Source organism: Phocoena sinus, chromosome 9 (assembly GCF_008692025.1).
Source record: "Phocoena sinus isolate mPhoSin1 chromosome 9, mPhoSin1.pri, whole genome shotgun sequence".
NCBI classification, from domain to species: Eukaryota; Metazoa; Chordata; class Mammalia; order Artiodactyla; family Phocoenidae; genus Phocoena; species Phocoena sinus.
Window position 1 is genome coordinate 93,670,079 of NC_045771.1, and position 15,186 is coordinate 93,685,264.

Sequence of the window (15,186 nt, forward strand, 5' to 3'; positions counted from 1 at the left end):
CAGATACTGGGAATCCAAAGAGGATTTCAGGCAAGTCACTAGACTTATGGTGCAGTGAGGTAAACACTATGAGGTAAGCCCAAGGGGTCATGGGAGCCCAGAGGAAGAGCTGGCTCACTTTTCCTGGAAAGCCAGGGGGGGGCAGGGAGGGGTGCAGTTACCAGGAAAGCTATCACAAAGGAGCTCTTGGAGCCAGGCTCTGCAGACAAGACAAGGTACCAGATATCTCCCTGTGGGAGCAGGGAGTTCTCAGTTTTCAAGAGCCATACAACCAGTGTGATGAATTGGGAAATGGGGATTGACATATATACACTAATATGTATAAAATGGATAACTAATAAGAACCTGCTGTATAAAAAAAATACATAAAAAAAAAAAAAAAGAGCCAAACAACCAGAATTACAAGTGTGTGTGAGCCAGCAGGAGGACCCAGGCAGGCAGATGAAGCCATGGATGACGCAGTCTCGGGAGGGTGGGGCTGGTGTTCCTTTCAGACCTTCCCCTTAGGGGCAGCTTGTGCCAGGCCCCAAGCAGGGTCTGGGGCTGAAGTTCAGAGCATCCAGATGGCCTGTGGGAGGTGAGAGTGGGCCTAGAATCAGGCAGGCTCTGAAAAAGCTGATCCACTATCAGATAAACTTCCTGGGAAGAAGGGTAGAAATCTCGTGTGCCCATTCCGAGAATTCTGAGAAGCAGAAAGAATAGGCTTGCCCCAAGGCACTGGTTTCCCCTTGACTAGAGGGCAAGGTTGAGAAACAGGCTGGCGCCAGCTCACCCTTCCCACCCCTCCACCCTCTGCAATTTTTGCCACTGAGGATGCCATTAGGTTTTAGGGTCTGGTTGAGGTAACCCAGTGGTTCTCAAGTTTTAGCATCACCTGGGGAGGCCTGTTAAAACACAGATGCCTGGGGCCCACTCCAGAGCCCATAGGTCTGGGGTAGAGACCCCAAAACTGTACTCTATACAAGTTCCCAGGTGCTCTGGTTCTCATGGTGTTTTTTGGTTTATTTGCTTTTCATTGAGGTATAATTATACAATAGTATACAAATTTCAGGTGTACAACATAGTGATTCACAATTTTTAAAGGTTATACTCCATTTATAGTTATTAGAAAATATTGGCTATATTCCCAGTGTATAGTATATCCTTGGAGTTTATTGATTATATTCTCATGTTTTGAGAAGCACTGAGGTAACCCAGTCATGGTCTCTCTTTGATGGGGCCCCCAGTGAGGCTGCCTGGGGCTGAGGACATGGGATTCGGAAGTGGGAACTGGGCTTGTGGGCTGGCTTGTAAGACTCCTCAGTTTCTACCTCAATAAAACGGTCATTCTGGGGAATATCCTGGCTGTCCAGTGGTTAGGACTTCGTGCTCTCACTGCCGAGGGCTTGGGGAACTAATAAATCCCACAAGCTGCACAGCATGACCGAAAAAAAGAGAAAGGGGTCATTTTGAGTCCCAAACAAGACCTGTGATATAAAAGCCCTTTGTAAACTGAGAGGTGAAATTCAATGTCAGTTATCATGCCCAAGCTGAATCCGTGTAAAACTCAGATTGGGACTCGAACCCACGCAGTCGAGGCTCAAACCTGGCCAAAACCCAGATTGGGACTTCAACCTACGTGGCCAGGATTTGAACCGGGCCAAAGCCCTGCTTGGGACTCTAACCTGACGTCTGGACTTACTGAGGCTCAGGTTCTTTGCGTCTTGGCGCAGAAGGAATTCAGCGAGAGGCAAAGTGATAGGAAAGTAGATTTCTTAACTTAGGATGCTTGTAAGAGATGCAAGCGGGCAGGCGAGGGAGCTCTGCCTTGAGGATTAAGCGGGCTACAATTTTATGGTCAAAGGAAAGGGGGAGGGGAAAAGACGGCCTTAGTCCAGTAGATGTAAGGCTTACATCATGAGTTCCTCCTTCATATCAGGCAGGAGAGTGTCTGACCCTATGAAGTCAAACTAGGATTATCATAGCACTTATTCAAATCAGTAGAAGGGTGGGGACATTTTTCTTCCACCTAATGTCCTGGGGCATATCTCTTGCTTTTATTTATGGCTTTATAGTTAAGCAAGCCTGCTTTGTTCCAATAGCTTTCTTGAGCCATCATTAACTTAAAGTGGTCTCCCAAAGTTTCCTAGGCTTCCCTCTCTATCTATAGTCCCCTACTGGGACTTCTACAACTACTTGTATAACTATCCTATTCTATGCGCATCACAAACCTGAAGTTGTGAAATGTGCTTGTTTCTCCTAAAATAATTATGGCTGTGACCTAAGGACCACACCTACATCAGGATCCCCTGGGATGCTTCTTTTAATGTGAACTTCATAGATCTGAATCTTGGGTTGGGGTCCATCATTACATTTACAATTTCAAAACATCTTGGGTGATTCTTGGCCACCCCAAGGAGTTTAAGAACCTCCAACTTATTTGAAGAGTGAGTGGGAGATGAAAAAAAAAAAAGTCATTCTTCATTTTTCTGGTTTGCTGTTGGGCCAGTAAGATCCCTCCCACCCCAAACCCCGCACTCCCTCAGTCTCCTTGCTGCCAGCAATGCTGGAGGAACCTCCCTTCTCTGGAAGGTCATGGCTCACGGGATTCACTTTTCCAGAAAGCTGCTTCTCCGTTGCCAGGCTCCCAGGTGCACGCACGCCAGGCGCCCCCTCCTGGCCACATAGTTTTGTCACTTTTCCTCCGATGGCGCTAATCTGATCCTCCCACGTATGAGTTCAGAATCCTTTTAATGTCAGAAGGAAATATGATTCTCTTGCATTTAAGAAGTTTGAATGCCTCTTCAAATGTCTCAGCTACTTGTGATTTTACTGTTCCAGTGTTCTCGAATGAGCTCTCCAGAAAAAAGAGGTTCAGGCATTTAGTTTGAAGAAGTGAAATCAGATCGGGGCGGGCGGGGTGGACTCCACCTTCCGTAGGTGGAGTCTTTTCTTTAAAAGGGCCACATCTGCCAGGGTGTAGCTCATAACACAGCAGTAAACTTGGTCCGTGGAGGATGTTGGAGTTGTGTACCTGTGTGAAGTTTCCTTCCATGGCTTCATTTCAGCAGTGTGTGGTTTTCTGTGTTCAGTTAGCGTTTCTTGCAGAAGAAATCATGCATAAGCAAATGTAAAATTCCCATTATCCTCAGATAGTTCCCTAACGTATCAATTGTATTGGCACAAATTCGTGCTCTTTTATAGCAAATCTGACTGTAATGCATCATTAAGAATGTGCTGATATGAAAATACCTCTGAAATAAATTGTAGAGTGAATAAAACCAAGGTGCAAAAAAAAAAAAGAGCCACATTTCGGTAGGCTGGCAGAGAAAGTGTTCATGGATTCAGAAAACCTAATTAACAACCTGAGACTTCCTCTGAGTCTTCTGTTGACTGTCTGGTCACTTTCATCACAGCATCCTGGAGCTGGAGGGTGTCCTAAAGCTGTTCTTCCCAACTGTGTGCACACCCAGCACACAGTGATTGTTAAAAGATAAACTAATAAACGAAGGCGAAGGCGCATTACACCTTTGAAGAGTTTATCTGGGCAAACATCAGTTTGAATTGGGCAGTACCAAACCAAAAGCTGTTAGAAGCACTCCACCTACAGGAGCTAGTAGAAAGGCTTTTATAGGAGGAGACTTGGAAAGAAAGCGAAGAAATTATTTGATTGGCTATAGCTTGAGCAGTTGCTTTTGGGGGGGAAAACAAGCTGACTGTTTGTTTTTTTGTTTTTTTGCTTTTTGGCACGTGGCACGTGGGATCTTAGCTCCCCGACCAGGGATCAAACCCACACCCCCTGCATTGGAAGCGTGGAGTCTCAACCACTGGATTGCCAGGGAAGTCCTGACTGTTTGTTCTTAAATTTTATTTTCTGGGATTTGAGTGGCTAGGTTTTGGTTTACTTAGATAGGCTACCAAGGCATTTGAGTCACCTTAGTCCATATAAACATTAGGGTCCACCGTTGGTGTTGTACATTCTATGGGTTTGGACAAATGTGTGATGACATGCATCCCTCATTGTAGTATCATACAGAGTATTTTCACTGCCCTAAAAACCCTCTGTGCTCCCACGTAGTCAATCTCTCCCTTCTCACTAACTACTAGTAACTGCTCCACAGTTTTGCCTTTTCCAGGGTGTCTTACAGCTGGAATCATATAGTACGTAGCCTTCTCAGATTGGTTTATTTCACCTAGTCATATGCACTTAAGTTTCCTCCATTTCTTTTCATGGCTTCATACCTCATTTCCTTTCAGTGCTGAATAATATTCCATTGTCTGATGTACCACACTGTACCTATCCACTCACCTACTGAAGATTCCAGAACTTTTTCATCTCCCCAAAAGGAAGCTCTGTACGCATCAAACACTTACTCCACATTCCCTGGCCTCCCCAACCCCTGGCAACTACTGATCTACTTTTAGTCTCTATGGATTTGCCTATTCTGGATATTTCATGCAAATGAAATCTCCTTAATTCTTTGTACCTTCATTACTATACAGTCTTTTTTTTTCACATCTTTATTGGAGTATAATTGCTTTACAATGGTGTGTTAGTTTCTGCTTTATAACAAAGTGAATCAGTTATACATATACATATGTTCCCATGTCTCTTCCCTCTTGCATCTCCCTCCCTCCCATCCTCCCTATCCCACCCCTCTAGGTGGTCACAAAGCACTGAGCTGCCCTCCCTATGCTATGCGGCTGCTTCCCACTAGCTATCTACCTTACGTTTGGTAGTGTATATACGTCCATACCACTCTCTCACTTCGTCACAGCTTACCCTTCCCCTGCCCTATATCCTCAAGTCCATTCTCTAGTAGGTCTGTGTTTTTATTCCTGTCTTACCCCTAGGTTCTTCATGACCTTTTTTTTTTTCTTAGATTCCATATATATGTGTTAGCATATGGTATTTGTTTTTCTCTTTCTGACTTACTTCACTCTGTATGACAGACTCTAGGTTCATCCACCTCACTACAAATAACTCAATTTCGTTTCTTTTTATGGCTGAGTAATATTCCATTGTATATATGTGCCACATCTTCTTTATCCATTCATCCGATGATGGACACTTAGGTTGTTTCCATGTCCTGGTTATTGTAAATAGTGCTGCAATGAACATTTTGGTACATGACTCTTTTTGAATTATGGTTTTCTCAGGGTATATGCCCAGTAGTGGGATTGCTGGGTCATATGGTATTTCTATTTGTAGTTTTTTAAGGAACCTCCATACTGTTCTCCATAGTGGCTGTACCAATTTACATTCCCACCAACAGTGCAAGAGGGTTCTCTTTTCTCCACACCCTCTCCAGCATTTATTGTTTCTAGATTTTTTGATGATGGCCATTCTAACTGGTGTGAGATGATATCTCATTGTAGTTTTGATTTGCGTTTCTCTAATGATTAATGATGTTGAGCATTCTTTCATGTGTTTGTTGGCCATCTGTATGTCTTCTTTGGAGAAATGTCTATTTAGGTCTTCTGCCCATTTTTGGATTGGGTTGTTTGTTTTTTTGTTATTGAGCTTATACAGTCTTTCTTTCATTTGTTCTTCATTTCCAACCTCTTCTTTGCCCTAGGTCCCCCAGGCTCCCCTGCTGCACGACAATGTGTTATCTTTCCTTGGAACATTTGCACTTTAAACCCATGTGAATATGGCAAGTATAAGGCAAAACATATTTTGAATCATATTTCTGGGCCTCATTGTGACCCTGGAGATCCAGTGGTTAGGACTGGGTGCTTTCACTGCTGAGGCCCTGGGTTCAATCCCTGGTCAGGGAACTAAGATCCCGCAAACCCCTTGGCATGGCCAAAAAAAAAAAAAAAAAAAAGAGGCCTAAAACTTGGAACAAATAGAGCCAGGGAACCTAGGTCAGCCTCAGAGTCACCTGGAAAGTTTCATGAAATGCAGATTCTAACTGCCCACTGGGGAAGTCTCATCCAGGGTGTCTTTGGTGTGGTTTTGACAATGACTTTTTGTTCATATGCACACTTGTGAGCACTCTGGGGTGGGGCTAGAAGTACAGTAAGGGCAAACCCTGGGGCACAGCATTTAGGGAAGCACTTGCCCTGTACCCCTTGCATCACCCAGTCAGGGCCCTGCACTGGGGGCTTCTAAAAATGTGTGGAGGGAAATGGGTCTTTCCAGGGAGCTGGAACCAGTGACCAGGGTCAGAAAAACCAAGGTTATACCTATAAGGTCTCCTGACATGGAAACTCGATGAGTTTTCACTGTTATCTTTTAAAGACTCATATCTTTAAAGGTCACAGGCATAAGGCAATATTTCCACCTAAATCTCAGACCTAGAGATGTCTAAGAACTAATTAGAGTTAATGACATTGACTTTTCTCAAATGGATGATTTTTAACATGCTGTATTAGTTTCCTAGTGTTGCTGTAACAAAGCACCATAAGTGAGGTAGCTTAGAGTAACTATTCTCACCCAGTTCTGGAGGCCAGAAGTCTAAAATCAAGGTGTTGGCAGGACCATGCTCCCTCTGAAACCTGTAGGGGAGAATGTCTCCTTGCTTCTTCTAGCTTCCAGGGGTTACTGGCCACCCTTGGGTTTCCTCAGCTTGAAGTTCCATTACTCCAGTCTCTGCCCCCACGGTCTCATGACCTTCTTCTCTCTGTGTCTGTGTCTCTGTCTCCCTCTCGTTATAAGATGGCCTATCCCAATCCAACATGTTCTCATCTTAACTTAATTACATCTGCAAAGATCCTATTTCCAAACAAGTTCACATTCATAGGTCACGGATAGACATGAATTGGAGGGGAGGAGGGGGACACACTTCAACCCAGTCCTGTGCTCGCTTCGGCAGCACATATACTAAAATCGGAATGGTACAGACAAGATACAGACAAGATTGGCATGGCCCCTGCACAAGGATGACATGCAAATTCGTGAAGGGTTCCATGTTTTTCAAATATCATGTATCACATATATGGAATCTAAAATATGACACAGATGAACTTTCCTACGAAACAGAAACAGACTCACAGACATAGAGAACAGACTTGTGGTTGCCAACGGGGCGGGGGGGGGGGGGGGGGAGGGAGGGAAGGATTGGGAGTTTGGAATTAGCAGATGCAAACTATTATATATGGAATGGATAAACAACAAGGTCCTACTGTATAGCACAAGGAACTATATTCAATCTCCTGTGATAAACCATAATGGAAAAGAATATGAAAAAGAATATATATATACATATATATATGTATATAACTGAATCACTTTGCTGTACAGCAGAAATTAACACAACATTATAAATCAACTATACTTCAATAAAAAAAAATTTTGGAGGGGGCTATGCCACGCAGCTTGCGGGATCTTAGTTCCACGACCAGGGATTGAACCTAGGCCACGGCAGTGATAGAGCCAAGCCCTAACCACTGGACCGTCAGGGAACTCCCGAATAAATTTTTTAAAAAATTGTTCACCTCTTGGTTTTTCATTTGATTTGGATTCATTCTCTTCACCTACCTCCAAATAAGTCGGGGTCTTTTATAAGGATTTTAATGGATGTTGCCAATCATCTAGCACCAATTTAAAAGATGAGAAGATACTATTCTCCACAGGTGAACTAACCCATCAGATTATCGATGTGCTCTGCTCCCTTACAGAAATGCACATTTATAGGGGAGCAGCCTTTAGGGTTTGACCACCTGTATCCACTTGTATGTTTCCAAATGTAGGACACAGTGTACCTACAAAGGATTTTCTATTTCTAGGAAGGTTGGGAAAAAATAAATAAAACTCCTACTGTTTACTTGAATCTAGAAAGGAATGAAAGCTCTCTTTTTAAGTTAGCGAAGGAATGAGATAGTGACAGGCAGACCTAAAAGGTGAGTTTTTACTTTAAGCGAAACAACGAGGAATCATCGTTGTTTCTCAGTCTTAAGGATCACCAGGTTCACCTCAGTTTATAGTCAATTGAAACCCAGGGAAGCTAAGTGATTTCCCAAGGTCACACAGTGCATCAATCACCTAAAAAATACTTACTGAGCCTCTGCTACATGGAAATTTCTATGCTGGGTAGCATAGGGGCCAGAACAGAACACTTGACTCCATATTCCTAGTCTCTTAAAATTGCTGGTGCCTCAATACCAATCAAGGGAGTGGCACCAAACCAGCAGCAGCTACTGCATTCTTTATCTCCATGTACTTTTTTTAAAAAGCCAGTATCTGGGCTTCCCTGGTGGCGCAGTGGTTGAGAGTCCGCCTGCCGATGCAGGGGACGCGGGTTCGTGCCCCAGTCCGGGAAGATCCCACATGCCGCGGAGTGGCTGGCCCGTGACCCATGGCTGCTGAGCCTGCGCGTCCGGAGCCTGTGCTCCGCAACGGGAGAGGCCACAGCAGTGAGAGGCCCGCATAGCGCCAAAAAAAAAAAAAAAAAAAAAAAAAAAAAAGCCAGTATCATTAAGAATGTTCTTGATCAAGCAGTAAAAAGTCATTAATTTTATCAAATCTTGATCCTTGCATACGCATCTTAATATCTTGTGTCTGACATAAACAGGCATAAAGCACTTTTGTTGCATCCTGAAGTTGTCCACGAAAAGCCCTTGACTTGCAAACTGAACGAGTTGCATTTTTCATGAAATACCATTTATACTTCAAAGAACACCTGCCCAAACTAGAGTTATTCACATTTGAGTATTTGGCAGGTATTTCCTCAAAACTGAATAAAGTGAAGACAACTGACAGCGTTTGTTGCCCAAGATAAAATTTAAGCCTTCAAGTGACAAGTGAAATTTTGGAAAACTTGTGCCTACCACCATGAGCTTGACAGGTTCCCAACATTGTAAGACTTTTCTAATAAGATCTATAGTCATATTCCAAAGGTAATTTTTTCTATATTACATAATGAAGTGTGTTAACTTTTATAAGACTTGCATAACTCAGTTAATCAATATTTCCCAAATTATCAATCCATGATGTTAAAAAACCAAGCATGGGTAAAATATCTATTCAAAGTGCAAGATGAAAAAAAAAAAGTGCAAAAGATGGATCTTAATGTAGCCGAGTAGGAAAAGTTCATTGATATGGTTTTAGATTACACATTGCAACTTAGGAAACCACCACTTGTCAAGCATTGGGGGTAGTATCACACAATAGTCACAATTATCTAATAATCATCTAAAAACAAAATTTTCTTCCCCTTGCTAACTACATAACAGTGAGGATGAATTTTCTTCAAACACTTTAACCAGAACAACACCTTGCAACAGACTAATGAAAAAGAAGGTGAGAATCAAACTGTCTTCTATTAGGCGAGGCCTTAATAAAACATTTTTAATGTAAAAAAACCCCACATTCTTCTCACTAAATGCTTCCCTATTTTGAAGAAGATCATTATTTTTTATTTTTAAAAATGTGTTGGGACTTCTCTGGTGGCGCAGTGGTTAAGAATCTGCCTGCCAATGCAGGGGACACAGGTTCGAGCCCTGGTCCGGAAAGATCCCACATGCCGTGGAGCAACTAAGCCCGTGAAACACAACTACTGAAGCCCACGTGCCTAGAGCCTGTGCTCCACAACAAGAGAAGCCACCGCAATGAGAAGACTGTGCACTGCAACAAAGAGTAGCCCTGCTCGCCGCAACTAGAGAAAGCCCGCGCGCAGCAACGAAGACCCAATGCGGCCAAAAATAAATAAATAAATTTATTATTTTTTTTTCTTTTTTTTTTGCGGTACTCAGGCCTCTAACTGCTATGGCCTCTCCCGTTGCGGAGCACAGGCTCCGGATGCGCAGGCTCAGTGGCCATGGCCCACGGGCCCAGCCGCTCCACAGCACGCGGAATCCCCCCAGACCAGGGCACGAACCCACGTCCCCTGCATCGGCAGGCGGACTCCCAACCACTGCGCCACCAGGGAAGCCCTATTATTGTTTTAAAGTGTTATTGTTTTACCTAACATGAAGTGGGTTTATTATTGGTATTGCTCTGGTCATCCCATGGAAGTATGTGGATCCCACAAGCAAACTTTGACTCCGGTTTTGAGACTAACACACCACACACACTAAGAGGGTATGAAGAATGCTATTACTCACATAATCAGGCTTTCTGGGAAGAGCAGGGCAGGCTCCAAAGAAGGTCCAAAAACAGCTGAAGAAAGCAGGGAGAAGCGACTGGAGTCTTCTTCCAAAAACAGCTGAAGAAAGCAGGGAGAAGCAACTGGGGTGGGGCTGAAGTGAGGGCTCCCTCACGCGGACCAGATCGTGCGTGGGCTGAACTTTTCCTTGGCACAAAGGGAGGCAGCTCCTTGAGCTTTGTCACTGGCTTCAGCTGTGGGGCGAGAGGGCCAGGTTAGGCACAGAGGCTGGAAGGTGTCAACACTCAAATAGCAACAACGGGGTCGGACTCCTTATTAAAATTCACCCTTGATATTGGACTGATGTCTGAAATGTGGCCATGTTTCATTTAATTGAATTTGAACTTGTAAGAAACAAACCATTATGGTGTTCTATGAAGCCTGTAGGCTGGTTAGGGAGGTGAAAGTTCTGTTGAATGCCTTAAGAGCCCAGTGTTCTGTATTTTGCAAAGTGAAACGTGTGCGTTGGTTGCTATCAATAATATTTAGAACTGCAAAGGAGATAAGAAGGGTCTTGGTGAGCCCTCATATTGTTGCTTTCGTAGGTGCAGAGATATGGGTGACCTTGGTTTATATTTTGGGTATCTGTGAAGCAAGAGATTCCTAGAGTGTTTGACCCATAAGGATGCAACCTTGGATAAGGAATTGTTGCTGCCACTTGGCTGGACCAGATGGCTGACTATTGGCAATGAACAACCCATGCATCTGTAAACATTTGTTGGCTAGGGATCAGGGCTAAGATGACTGCCTGAAGTCCAGCTAATTGTGCTGACACTGTGTCCTGTCCTTAGTTACGGATGACCCCATAAAGGGATAAAAAGCAGCAGCTCTCCAGAGAGCTCCATCACGTATAGGGATGGCAATGATGTCTGTAAACCATTCAAACTCCCATTGCTATTCACTGTATCGACCCCAAGGCTCCCCAAGTAGCCATGAGGTCTGGAGAGGGGTGACCTCTTCCAGCATGGTAGCATCTGGCAAAGGTTGTGAGACAAATAACCCAGGGCTACTTGAAAGAGGGCCTCAATGACATTCTCCAGGCCTTAAACATCAATTATCAAAACTTTCAACTTAGGTTGATTACATGTGTAACAGAGGCTTGGGCGGACCCAGCAGATGCAGCATAAAGCAGCCAACTCAGGGTGTAAGCTCCCTAGCAGGCAGCAACACAGCTCAAAGAGCACGCTGGCCAGCCAGCAGGCAGCAGCTCAGAATGCATGCCTGCCAGCAGGAAACAGAACCAGTTAGCGAATCAAAGCAGGAGAAGAGAGACCCTTGGTAGTGGTCACCACTTAGATACTCAGTGGTTGGGTTCACTCTGCCTCCTTGGGGTGATCGCAACATTTATTTACACAGAAATAAGTAAATAAATAAACAAATCAATCATTAATTTTAAAATAAAATTTTGAATTCTCAGTTTTAATTTCTAATACAGTAAACGTCAATAGAAATATCCCACATAAACAACTTTTTGACGCCCTCTCTATATCTTAAGGGCGTGAAGAGATCCTGAGACCAAACAGTATGAGACCCATTGGCATATCTATTTGTAAAACTGGAGCAAAAGTCTCACAAGATGGCAGTTACTCATCTATCATGTGATACACCTGGTTTTCTCCTCTATTCTTTTCTATTTCATCCTATAACAAATGCTGTTCATGCCCACGAATGGTTCATTAGCTACAGCTTGAAAACACACAAGTAAGGCATGAGGATAGTATAATGTCTTTGTGGGGCACTTTTTACTTAAATTAAACTTGGTTATTGCTGGAGAAAGAAGTATCCAAGGTCACATTGCCCCTGAGGATCAGGTTCTCACTTCTAAACAGAGTTGAATATACGGTGAAGTTAATGAAGCTTGGCTTTACGTCTCCTCATGCGCACAGGCCCCTTCTAGGGTCCTGTACCTATTTTTTATGGGTAATTTGGCATTCCTATTTTTTTTTAAAGCTGGCCACCCAATCTGTATAAGCTTCAGGCCTCACCAAACCTAGATCCATGCCTGCTTCTAAACCATTTTTCCCCCAGTATATAAGCTGGATTGCTTTAAAATAAATGCTTTGCTTTCCTAACTAAAAACAATGGTAGCAATTAGAAACACAGCTGCTGTTTGCATCAGGTCCCTTTAAAGAAACCCACATGAGTTACTTATTTCAAGAAAAAGGGAGTCGATTCTAAGGATACATGTGCACTGGGACTTGAGAACCGTCCAGAACAAGTCTGTCCCTTTTTCCCTTAGCAGCCCCATGGACTCTCCGCTTCTTTCTTGTGAATCTGTCCTCCTCTCTTTACAACCGGGCTCCTTCAGACCCTCAACTCCACGGTCCACAGTGAGCCCTTACTTAGTTCTCATCCTCCATTGACCCAGCCTGCCTCGGTTTACTCCCTTGATTTACAAATTGCCAACCCCTGGACGAGCAATCTGATTGGCTCAGCTCAGGGGTCCAAGCCTGGCCATGCTTGGGGAGGTGCATGGGGAGCCTGAGATAGGCCATCCTTGGACCAAGTGCCCAGTAAACCACAGCAGGGGGTGTGGGCACAGGGCCAGGTGATACAAGCCTTAGCCAGTTAGGCCACAGAATCTGTAGACAGGGCCTTATCCCTTAGAAGGGCTGGTCAGCAGACAGAAGTTATTTTGATCATTCAAGCTTCGAGTTTCTGCTCTATATTCTTAATTAGATTTTAGTTCAATTTTAACTTGAATGTTTTTGCAGTGCCGCTTCCAAATGTATGTGTGTGTGTTTGTGTTTACCTCACTTTTCACTGTTTAATTTTGGAGTACAAAGGAGAATTTTTATTTTTGGTATTTTCTATTTTTAAAAACATGTTTCTTTCAGAGCATACTGACGTTCCAATTGTATTCCTTCCGGATTTTTTGCTAATCATTGGAAAGTTGATGCAAGTGAATTATTTCAAAGAAGTATGTGCTACTCAGTTTCACCTAGATGTGGCTGGACGAAAGAATCAATAGTATGTGTAAACAGGAGCTTCAGTACGATATTCTTAGCTGCTGGAGGATTTAATTTGTGAGAAAGACACACAAACTCACTGTGAGAGTCAGTTCCAAAAGGTCTCCAATTTCCTTTGTCTCTCTTCGGTGACACCCTAGGATTCCCTGAGTGTGTTGTGGGCTGCGTGCCATTCCATGTTATTGCTTTGTTTGTTGCTGATGGCAAAACGTGTCTATGACTTGTTTTAAAATCTGGAAGCAGAAGTATCACATGAAGCATGTTTACAAATTTTAAGCCCTTCTGGATAGTTGCAGGAAAGAAGCCAGGAGAGGAAGGGAGTTCATGCACAAGAAAACCTACCATGGGCTTGGCACTATTCTCAGGTACTACCCCTTTCTGAAGGTCAGCTCAGTAGAAGACTTCTAGACCCCATCCTTCCTCTGTAGCAGACACCCCTGTAGGGCCGTGGTTTTCCAAGTGGGGTCCTAGGACCAGCAGCGTCAGCATCACCTGGGAACTTACCAGGAAAGCACATCTTCAGGCTCAGCCCTAGACCTACCTAATCAGAACCCCTGGGGGTGGGATCTGACACTTGGTTTTAATAAGCTCCCCCAGGCTTCTGATGCAGGCTAGAATTTGAGAACTGCCATTTACAGCAGCGGTCCCCAACATTTTTGGCACCGGACAGCTGGAGAGTGGGGGGGTGGGGATGGTTCAGGAGATAATGTGAGTGATGGGGAGTGATGGGCAGAGGCAGATGAAGCTTCACTTACTCGTTCACCACTCACCTCCCGCTGCGCGGCCCGGCTCCTAACATGGAAGTACTACTATGGACCAGTACCAGTCCACGGCCTGGGGGTTGGGGACCCCTGATTTACAGGCTTCCATGTCAAGATATAAGGATATGCAACACAAACAAACAGTACTTGGAGTAGGATCACAAGGGCCTATAACTCACCTGTTACTTTGCTACTTTCCTCACTGAGTCCAAGCTCACACTTCTCTCGGCACAATTTCCTCACTGAGTCCAAGCTCACACTTCTCTCGGCACAAAAGGCCAATAAATTGAGAGACGAGGTGTTGGGGCAGGAATAGCAACTTTATTAGGAAAGCCAGTGGACAGAGAAGATGGTAGACTTGTGTCCCAAAGAACCATCTTGTCCAAGTTAGAATTCAGGCTTCTTTTTTACTCAGAGGGGAGGGGGTAAAGTCAAACATTTCCTGCTTCCCAACAGCCTCCAGAAGGGATATGTTAATTTCTTCCTTCCTGCAATCATTCATAGGTTTGCATGGTCAGGATGTTTCCTGTAGCTAAACAAAGGTATTTCAGCTTAATGCTCATTACCTGGGAGGCAGGGGTCCCAGAGATGGGTCATTATGTGTAATTTAAGCTTATAGGCAACATCCCTTTGATGATTAACTTGTAATAGAATACAAAGGTTCTTCCCTGTTACACTTTCAGGCCTTTATTTAGGTTACTCCTCTAACTAGAACACTTTCTCTCTCCATGTCCAGGCCCATCTGTTGGAACCTTGTTTGTTTTTCAAAGCCAAACCAGTTCAAAATCTACTTCCTCTAAGAAATTTTTCCAGATTCATTCACTCCTCTGAAATGTGGTGTCTGTCTTCTATGGGGAGTTCGAAATAGAACAAGTTGTGGTCAGGAAGAAAAGTTAGAAGCTGACACATTTCCTTTGCTTTCTATCAGCAAGTCATACTGCTGCTCCCGCCTCAGGGTCTAACTGTTCCCTCTCCTGGAATGTGTGTACTTGAGCTCAGGAATCAGAGATCAGAGGTCAACAAACATAGCCCACATTCTATATTTGTACAGCCTCTGAGCTAAGAATGTTTTTTACATTTTAAAAGGGTTAGAAAAAAATCAAAAGAAAAATAATGTTTTGTGACACATGAAAAGTACATGAAATGCAAATTTCACTGTCCATAGATAAGGGATTGGTGGAACACAGCCTCACCCATTCATTTATATTGTCTATGGCTGCTTTCTTGCCCCAAGGGCAAAGCTGAAATAGTTGCAACAGAAACTGTGTGGCCTGCAAAGCCAAAAACCATGTCTGTGGCCCCTTACAGAAAAAGTTTGCCAACTCCTGCTCTAGGTAACCTCATGTTTCATGCTTTCACTTTATTTAAGTCTCTGCTCAGATCTCA

At 43.8% G+C, this 15,186-nt stretch overlaps 1 long non-coding RNA gene and 1 pseudogene across 1 annotated transcript; one reads left to right on the plus strand and one right to left on the minus strand.

Moving 5' to 3' along the window:
* Nucleotides 1-6,784: 6,784 nt before the first annotated feature.
* LOC116759953 lies at nt 6,785-6,902 on the plus strand (annotated as a pseudogene).
* Nucleotides 6,903-10,040: 3,138 nt separating this feature from the next.
* Nucleotides 10,041-13,501, minus strand: LOC116759828. Its single transcript, XR_004351552.1, has 3 exons — nt 13,382-13,501; nt 13,120-13,272; nt 10,041-10,264 (listed from the first exon to the last, which is right to left on the minus strand). It is a non-coding gene; the product is annotated as an uncharacterized LOC116759828 (long non-coding RNA).
* Nucleotides 13,502-15,186: the final 1,685 nt, after the last annotated feature.